We start from the raw sequence: 7,365 nt of genomic DNA on the forward strand, positions 1-7,365 counted from the left end.
GTGCTCAGACTAGAATGAAAGGCAGCCGGTGCGTGGGAGAGAAAATATCTTTAGAGTTTAAAAGTATGAGGGTTTGTGCTCAGACTAGAATGAAAGGCAGCCGGTGCGTGGGAGAGAAAATATCTTTAGAGTTCAAAAGTATGAGGGTTTGTGCTCAGACTAGAATGAAAGGCAGCCGGTGCGTGGGAGAGAAAATATCTGTAGAGTTCAAAAGGTACTCGCACTCAAAACCATGAAATTAATAACCCAAGGAGGCAGAGATGCAAAACTAATATAAGGAATTTAATCCATGCTCGAAAGAAGCCCTCCCTTCGGCAAATCAGATCACAACATCCCTTTTGCTCCTCCCTTCCTATTGGCAGAAACTCAAACAGGAAGTACCTGTGCTAAGGTCTATTCAACGCTGGTCTGACCAATCGGAATCCATGCTTCAAGATTTTTTTGATCACATGGACTGGAATATGTTCCGGGTTGCCTCTGAGAATAACATTTACTTAAACACGGACAAGGTGACTGAGTTCATCAGAAAGTGTATAGTGGTTCCCCCTATTACTATTAAAACCTACCCAAACCATTAACCGTGGATAGATGGCAGCATTCCCGCAGAACTGAATGCACGAACCACCGCATTTAACCATGGCAAGGTGACTGGGAATATGGTTGAATACAAACAGTGTAGTTATTTCTTCCGTAAGGCAATCAAACAGGCAAAACATCAGTACAGAGACAAACAGCTCAGACACAAGACGTATGTGGCAGGGTCTACAGACAGTCATAAATTACAAAGGGAAATCTATCCACGTCAAGGACACCGACATCTTGCTCCCGGACAAGCTAAACACCTTCTTCGCCCGCTTTGAGGATAACACAGTGCCACCGATGCGGCCCGCTCCCAAGTACTGTGGTCTCTCGTTCTATATGGCCGGCGTGAGTAAGACATTTAAGCGTGTTAACCCTCGCAAGGCTGCCGGCCCAGATGGCTTCTCTAGTCGCGTCCTCAGAGCATGCGCCGGCCAGCTGGCTGGGGTGTTTACAGACATATTCAATCTTCCCCTATCCCAGTCTGCTGTCTCCACTTGTTTCAAGTTGTCCACCATTGTTTCTGTCCCGAAGAAAGCCAAGGTAACTGAACTAAATGACTATCGCTGTAGCACTCTCTTCTGTCATCATGAAGTGGTTTGAGAGGCTAGTTAAGGGTCATATCACCTCTTCCTTACCTGACACCCTATACCCACTTCAATTTGCATACCAGTGGGTAATCTACATGTCTCTCCTATAGTAATATACCACTGGGTAATCTGTAGGTGAACGTCACTTCCTGTTGTACACGGAACGAGGAAGAGCTCGGTTTTGTTTGTTTGAAAAGTGTGTTGTTTAAAAGTATATTAATGTTCTTGGTAGGTACCTAGCTTCTTATTTTGGAACCCGCGACGCAGTTGGCATCAGTTGCTGGGACTGCTTGTATCTTTCCAGTGATCCTGCCAACCAAGGACGGGTGTGAGGACCTATTTGGCGTCGCAGCTAGCCTAGCTGCTAGCTAGCTGGAAATAAAAGCTAGCGAGGTGTTCTTGAACATAGCCCGTGACGCTTTTAGCCATTGTGGCTGGGAGCGCGGATTGTCCTGGGTTTGTGGCTGTCTAGATCCCTGCTGTTTGTTGTTTTACATTTTCTGTCTCCTGCCTTGTCTGGAACTGTGAGGAGTAACAGCCTAACATACGTTGCTAGCTATCATGACAAAGACCAATGCCGGCGGGAGTACCACTGAGTACAGTGCCAGTGGTGTCTCTCTATCACACGCGAAGGATCTTTTAAACAAACATAAAGAGACCTACAAGCAGTTGTTACAACAACAAGAAAATAGCTTCAATTGTTTTGTCCAAATACTCATGAATTCTACTAATAAAAGAATAGATGACCTGACCAGAGAGGTCCAGGACCTGAAGAACAGTTTGCAGTTCTCCCAGGGTCAGCTCAACGAGTTGAAGCAGGAGAACAGCAAGATGACAGCAATCTGTAAGTCATTGAGAGGGGACATCAGTTCTGTGTGTGAATCCATGATAACAATGACAGATAAATCAGACTATCTCGAGGGACAATCAAGGTGGAACAACATGGTTGGGGATGGAATTGCAAAATCTTCACATGAGATCCGGATGGAGTCTGAGGACAAAGTGAGGGAAATGATCTCTGAGAAATTGAAGGTGGTCCACAGGAAGATTGAGGTGGAGCGTGCCCACAGGACTGGAAAACCCACCACCGGCCCAGGCCAATAGTGGTCAAGTAGCTGAGGTTCAAGGACAAGGTAGCTGTTCTGGAAAGAGCCAAGAACTTGAGCGGAACGTATATCTTCCTCAACGAGGACTATTCTGATGCTGTGTGCCAGAAGAGGAAAGAACTGATCCCAGCCATGAAAGCTGCCAGAGTGCATCAGGACATTGCATACATCCTCTATGACAGGCTCATTCTCCACCCTCCATCCCAGAAGCCTGGAAGGGATGAGAGAGCCAAGTCTATGGGTTTGTAGCCTCAACCCCGCACCACACACACACACACACACACACATTGATTAATGGACTGCTGAATGTTTATTTTTTCTCTTGATTTGTGTGCTCTTTTCAATATTATGTCTACCTCTGATAAGCTAACCAGGAAAGGGCTGAAAATAGCCCATATTAATATATGTAGCCTTAGAAACAAGGTTCATTAAATCAATAACTTGCTAACATCAGATAACATTCATATATTATACTTTTCTGAGACTCACTTAGATAATTAATTAGATGATACATCAGTAACAATACAAGGATTTAACATTTATAGAGGAGACAGAAATGCTTATGGGGGAGGTGTTGCTGTGTATATTCAGAGCCATATCCCTGTAATGCTTATGGGGGAGGAGTTACTGTATATATGCAGAGCCATATCCCTGTAATGCTTAGAGAAGATCTTATGTCAAGTGTTATTGAAGTGTTGTGGTTGCAGGTTCACTTGGCACATCTAAAGCATTTTCTTTTGGGGTGTTGCTATAGGCCACCAAGTGCTAACAGTCAGTATCTAAATGATGTGTGAAATGCTTAGTGTATGTGATGTAAACAGAGAGGTCTACTTTCTTGGGGACCGAAATATTGACTGGTTTTCATCAAGCTGTCCCCTCAATAGGAAGCTTCTTACTGCCACCAGTGCCTGTAATCTGGTTCAGGTTATTAATCAACCTACCAGGGTGTTGACAAAGACTACAGGATCATCCACATGTATTGATCACATTTTTACTAATACTGTAGAACTTTGTTCTAAAGCTATATCCGTACCCATTGGATGCAGTGATCACAATATAGTGGCTATATCCAGGGAAGCCAAAGTTCCAACAGCTGAGCCTAAAATAGTGTATAAGAGATCATACAAAAGATTTAGCTGTGACTCTTATGTGGATGATGTTAAAAAATATTTGCATCCAGACGCTGCATTTGATGAATTTATGAAGTTGCTTCTTCCAATTATTGATAAACATGCACCTGTTATGAAACTGACTGTTAGAACTGTTCAGGCTCCATGGATTGATGAGGAATTTAAAAACTGTATGGTTGAAAGAGATTGGGACAAAGGAGTGGCTAATAAGTCTGGCTGCACATCTGACTGGCTTACTGGCAAATTGAGAAATTATGTGACTAAACTCAACAAGAAGAAGAAGAAACTTTATTATGAAGCCAAGATCAGTGATATAAAGAATGATGGCCTTTTGCGGGGGGGGGGGGGGGGTACTTTAAATTAAATTATGGGCAGAAAGACAAATTCAACTCTGTCTTTCATCGAATCAGATGGCTTATTCATCACAAAACCATTTGATGTTGCCAATTATTTTAATGATTATTTAATTGGCAAAGTGGGCAAGCTTAGGCAGGAAATGCCCACGACGAACAGAAATCCATGGAGAATAAGAGCACTTCCTCCCAGCAGCCCACTGCACTGAGGATAGGAAACATTGTCACTACCGATAAATCTACAATAATCGATCATTTCAATAAGCATTTTTCTATGGCTGGCCATGCTTTCCATCTGGTTACCCCTACCCCGGCCAACAGCTCTGCACCCCCCTGCAGCAACTTGCCCAAGTCCCCCCCTGCTTCTCCTTCACCCAAATCCAGACAGCTGATGTTCTGAAAGAGCTGCAAAATCTGGATCCCTACAAATCAGCTGGGCTAGACAATCTGGACCCTCTCTTTCTAAAAATATCAGCCGAAATTGTTGCAACCCCTATTACTAGCCTATTCAACCTATCTTTCGTATAGTCTGAGATCCCCAACGATTGGAAAGCCCTTCTTCAAAGGGGGAGACACTCTACACCCAAACTGTTATAGACCTATGTCTATCCTACCCTGCCTTTCTAAAATCTTCGAAAGCCAAGTTAACAAACAGATCACCGACCATTTTGAATCCCACCCCATGGTTTCCGAGCTGGTTTCCGAGCTGGTCATGGGTGCACCTCAGCCACGCACAATATCCTAAACGATATCATAACCTCCATCGATAAGTACTGTGCAGCCGTCTTCATCAACCTGGCCAAGGCTTTCGACTCTGTCAGTCACCGCATTCTTATCGGCAGAATCAATAGCCTTGGCTTCTCAAATGACTGCCTCGCCTGGTTCACCAACTACTTCTCAGATAGAGTTCACTGTGTCAAATCGGAGGGCCTCTTGACCGGACCTCTGGCAGTTTCTATGGGGGTGCCACAGGGTTAAATTCTCGGGCTGTCTCTTTTCTCTGTATATATCAATGATTTCGCTCTTGCTGCTGGTGATTCTCTGATCCACCTCTACAAAGACGACTTCATTCTGTATACATCTGGCCTTTCTTTGGACACTGTGCTAACAAACCTCCAAACGAGCTTCAATGCCATACAACACTCCTTCCGAGGCCTCCAACTGCTTTTAAATGCAAGTAAAACTAAATGCATGCTCTTCAACCGATCGCTGCCCGCACCCTCCCGCCCGACTAGCATCACTACTCTGGACGGTTCTGACTTAGAATATGTGGACAACTACAAATACCTAGGTGTCTGGTTAGACTGTAAACTCTCCCTCCAGACTCACATTAAGCATCTCCAATCCAAAATGTAATCTAGAATCAGCTTCCTATTTCGCAATAAAGCATCCTTCACTCATGCTGCCAAACACCCTCGTAAAACTGACTATCCTACCAATCCTTGACTTTGGCGATGTCATTTACAAAATAGCCTCCAATACTCTACTCAGCAAACTGGATGTAGTTTATCACAGTGCCATCCGTTTTGTCACCAAAGCCCCATATACTAAGCACCACTGCGACCTGTATGCTCTCGTTGGCTGACCTTCACTACATTTTCTTCGCCAAACCCACTGGCTCCAGGTCATCTATAAGTCTATGCTAGGTAAAACCCCGCCTTATCTCAGCTCACTGGTCACCATAGCAACACCCACCCATAGCACGCGCTCCAGCAGGTATATGTCACTGGTCATCCCCAAAGCCAACACTTCCTTTGGCCGCCTTTCCTTACAGTTCTCTGCTGCCAATTGACTGGAACGAATTGAAAAAATCACTTAAGCTGGAGTCTTATATCTCCCTCACTAACTTTAAGCACCAGCTGTCAGAGCAGCTTACCGATCACTGTACCTGTACATAGCCAATCTGTAAATAGCACACCTGTCACACTCGTTGTGGTAATCATACTCGTACCGAGGCGAGCTTACATAGAGTTCCACATGTTTAATTCAAATTAAACTTACAAAAACAATAATGAGCAAACTGAGACGTGAAGTCATAGAGTGCTCACAGGCACACACAAACAAGATCCCACAAAAACCCAATGGGAAAAGGCTGCCTAAATATGATCCCCAATCAGAGACAATGATAGACAGCTGCCTCTGATTGGGATCCATACCAGGCCAACATAGAAATACAAAACCTAGAGTACCTACCCTAGTCACACCCTGACCTAACCAAATTAGAGAATAAAAGGCTCTCTAAGGTCAGGGCGTGACAACACCCGACTACCTAATCCCCATATTGCTACTTATCCTCTTGCTCTTTTGCACCCCAGTGTCTCTACTTGCACATCATCATCTGCACATATATCCAGTTTTAATGCTAAATTGTAATTATTTTGCCTCTACGGCCTATTTATTGCCTTACCTCCCTACTCTTCTACATTTGCACACACTGTACATGGATTTTTCTATTGTGTTATTGTTATTGTTTACGTGTAACTATGTGTTGTTGTTTTTGTCATACTGCTCTGCTTTATCTTGGCCAGGTCGCAGTTGTTAATGAGAACTTTTCTCAACTGGTCTACCTGGTTAAATAAAGGTGAAATAAAAATTCAAATTCAAGTTAAAAATTGTGTTCGCTAATCCAAGTTTATAATTTTAAAAGGCTAATTGATCATTAAACAAAAACCGTTCGCAATTATGTTAGCCCAGCTGAAAACTGTGGTACTGATTAAAGAAGCAATAAAACTGGCCTTCTTTAGACTAGTTGAGTATCTGAAGCATCAACATTTGTGGGTTCAATTACAGGCTCAAAATATCCAGAAACAAAGCCCTTCTGAAACTCATCAGTCTATTCTTGTTCCGAGAAATGACGGCTATTCCATGCGAGAAATTACCAAGAAACTGAAGATCTCATACAACGCTGTGTACTACTCCCGTCACAGAACAGCGCAAACTGTCTCTAACCAGAATAGAAAGGGAGAGCAAACCGTGGGAGGCCACGGTGCACAACTGAGCACGAGGACACGTACATTAGAGTTTCTAATTTATAGAAGCAGACACATAACAAGTCCTCAACTGGCAGCTTCATTAAATAGTACCTGCAAAACACCAGTCTCAACGTCAACATTGAAGAGGCGACTCCAGGTTGCTGGCCTTCTAGGCAGAGCTGCAAAGAAAACGTTTCTCTGTCCAGTGCCTGTGTTCTTAATCTTAATCTTTTCTTTTTATTTGCCAGTCTGAGATATAGCTTTTTCTTTGCAACTCTTACATTTGATTTTGACTCCCCTTTGTTCAGGGACACATTATTCCATTTCTGTTCGTCAAATGTCTGTGTTCAGTTTATGTCTCAGTTGTTGAATCTTGTTATGTTCATACATATATTTACACGTTAAGTTTTCTGAAAATAAATGCAGTTGACAGTGAGAGGATGATTCTTTTTTTGCTGAGTTTAGATATGTACGCTTTATTTTGTCTGGTTTAGCGTCCCAGATAAAGTTCAATATTTTTTGCTCATATGATTTGAAAAACGAATCATCAGGAGTATGCAGCGCCATAAGTAAGTGAGTAAACTGAGATATGACTAAGGAGTTAATCAAGGCAATTTTTCCATAAATAGACAGGT

General features: G+C 43.1%; 1 long non-coding RNA gene across 1 annotated transcript in view; it reads right to left on the bottom strand.

Moving 5' to 3' along the window:
- LOC135573953 (uncharacterized) overlaps nucleotides 1-6,222 on the bottom strand; it is a 31,221-nt gene extending 24,999 nt beyond the window's left edge. The window contains exon 1 of the long non-coding RNA XR_010465032.1: nucleotides 6,166-6,222. This is a non-coding gene — a long non-coding RNA (uncharacterized LOC135573953). The remainder of the gene's footprint in view (nucleotides 1-6,165) is intronic.
- Nucleotides 6,223-7,365: the final 1,143 nt, after the last annotated feature.

Source organism: Oncorhynchus nerka, linkage group LG11, assembly GCF_034236695.1.
Source record: "Oncorhynchus nerka isolate Pitt River linkage group LG11, Oner_Uvic_2.0, whole genome shotgun sequence".
Taxonomy (NCBI): Eukaryota; Metazoa; Chordata; class Actinopteri; order Salmoniformes; family Salmonidae; genus Oncorhynchus; species Oncorhynchus nerka.